Below are 2,814 nucleotides of genomic sequence, written 5' to 3'. Positions count from 1 at the left end.
TGATCTGCCTCTTGAGAAATTTGTATGCAGGTCAGGAAGCAACAGTTAGAACTGGACATGGAACAACAGACTGGTTCCAAATAGGAAAAGGAGTTCGTCAAGGCTGTATATTGTCACCTTGTTTATTTAACTTATATGCAGAGTACATCATGAGAAATGCTGGACTGGAAGAAACACAAGCTGGAATCAAGATTGCTGGGAGAAATATCAATAACCTCAGATATGCAGATGACACCACACTTATGGCAGAAAGTGAAGAGGAACTAAAAAGCCTCTTGATGAAGGTGAAAGTGGAGAGTGAAAAAGTTGGCTTAAAGCTCAACATTCAGAAAACGAAGATCATGGCATCCGGTCCCATCACTTCATGGCAAATAGATGGGGAAACAGTGTCAGACTTTATGTTTCTGGGCTCCAAAATCACTGCAGATGGTGACTGCAGCCATGAAATTAAAAGACACTTACTCCTTGGGAGGAAAGTTATGACCAACCTAGATAGCATATTCAAAAGCAGAGACATTACTTTGCCAACAAAGGTTCATCTAGTCAAGGCTATGGTTTTTCCTGTGATCATGTATGGATGTGAAAGTTGGACTGTGAAGAAGGCTGAGCGCTGTAGAATTGATGCTTTTGAACTGTGGTGTTGGAGAAGACTCTTGAGAGTCCCTTGGACTGCAAGGAGATCCAACCAGTCCATTCTGAAGGAGATCAGCCCTGGGATTTCTTTGGAGGGAATGATGCTAAAGCTGAAACTCCAGTACTTTGGCCACCTCATGCAAAGAGTTGACTCATTGGAAAAGACTCTGATGCTGGGAGGGATTGGGGGCAAGAGGAGAAGGGGACGACAGAGGATGAGATGGCTGGATGGCATCACTGACTCGATGGACATGAGTCTGAGTGAACTCCGGGAGTTGGTGATGGACAGGGAGGCCTGGCGTGCTGCGATTCATGGGGTCACAAAGAGTCGGACACGACTGAGCGACTGATCTGATCTGATCTGATATGATAGACAAATGAGGAGGGAAAGCTTTTCCTTACAGTAGAATGCCAAGTAACAAATACAGAAAGAATGAGAGACTTAGAAAATTATTAATGGAAGCCTATCCCAATCTAAGTAGACAGAAGTATAATGAGGAACAAGATATTTATATATCTTAAAACACATCCCCAAATTGCCTACTAAACAAAGGGAAAACCAGGTATTTTATAATGGAGAAACCTGGCAGATGCCACCAAATCACCAAGTGACTTTATATGCTTGCTTCCTAATGTAATGCACTGAAAAGGACACTGTCAAAAAGTGGGTTCTTTGGAGCCAGAGTCTGAAGTGTAAGATGTGTATTAGCAATTAACACCTACGAAGGAAAACAGAGTAGAGACGGGATTAAGAGTTTACACTACAATTCAGACCTAAGAAAGCCTCTCTCGATCCAATGGGTAGCTCTGGAGTGAGTGTTGCTTATCAGAGTGCCCTATGTGGGCCAAAATGACCACTTTTATAGTCCCACCTCGTTCAGGGACCAGAGGCAGGCTGCCCTGGGAAGGGTGTGACCCCAGACGAGGCCGTACTCTTGTAGCTGATGTGGACGCTGAAGGGTCTTCACTCACCGAAGATGGGCAGCGTTTTCTTCTTTGGTCGGGTGGGGAGAGGGGAGGTCTAGGCATCTTAGCTCTGTGTCTATCACAGTCAACACCTTGTTGTCAACCAACCCACTTCTCCAGGAACATGGTGGATCTCTTTCAGAGGGCAAACTTAGAGGAAGGAAGGGAGGGAGACAAGCTACAACTGATACATCACATCATCCCCCTCCGCTTTGCATTCTAATTGTCCTCATCTTCCATTCCAACTCTGCTGGCCTCAGTGCCTTACCAGTATCATAACCCAGATTTTCATCCCCTGGTCATCATGCCCTGCTCCAGCTGTGGTTTTACAGTCACAGTTGGGCAATGGAGTACTCTGAGGCTCCCAAGTGGGAAGCCTTAATTCCACACACATTCATCCCTGCCTCAGTTGTGTAAAAAGCAGCCCAACCTCCTCCTGATGCTCTGTGATCCCTTACAAGACAGTGACCCTCTTCTTGCCTGGTTCCTGGACACAGGAGTTCAAAGTGCTCAGGGAGCAGCCATAGTTCATAATCCCCTAGGACTCTTGTATCACCTGCTAAATATGTGGAGACCAAGAACTCAAACCTCTCAGAGCCCAGGGTTATGGAGATAAGAAATATGAAGTCCCTTGATGAGTCATTAAGAGTCATAATAAGAGATGCCAATCTGCTTCTACCCCTTGGTAACCAGACTTGTGTATTTTCCCTACTAGGGATATAAGGAATCATGAGTTTTTTATGGGATGAGTACACTCAGCCTCTCAGTTTTCTACTAGTGAAAGCTGAGTAGTATTTAGTTGCTGCCCATCTATTTTGCCCCAATGAAGGCCACATTCTATTAACCATTTTTTATAATTCTTTGCCATCAGGCCAGCATACTGCCACTCTAACTTTGCAGACGATTATAGTCATCATATCAATAACTTCAGCTATGCAGATGACACCACCCTTATGGCAGAAAGTGAAGAGGAACTAAAAAGCCTCTTGATGAAAATGAAAGAGGAGAGTGAAAAAGTTGGCTTAAAGCTCAACATTCAGAAAACGAAGATCATGGCATCTGGTCCCATCACTTCATGGGAAATAGATGGGGAAACAGTGGAAACAGTGTCAGACTTTATTTTGGGGGGCTCCAAAATCACTGCAGATGGTGATTGCAGCCATGTAATTAAAAGACGCTTACTCCTTGGAAGGAAAGTTATGACCAACCTAGATA

This window comes from Bos indicus x Bos taurus, chromosome 1 (assembly GCF_003369695.1).
Source record: "Bos indicus x Bos taurus breed Angus x Brahman F1 hybrid chromosome 1, Bos_hybrid_MaternalHap_v2.0, whole genome shotgun sequence".
In the NCBI taxonomy this organism is placed as follows: Eukaryota; Metazoa; Chordata; class Mammalia; order Artiodactyla; family Bovidae; genus Bos; species Bos indicus x Bos taurus.
This window is presented reverse-complemented; position numbering follows the sequence as displayed.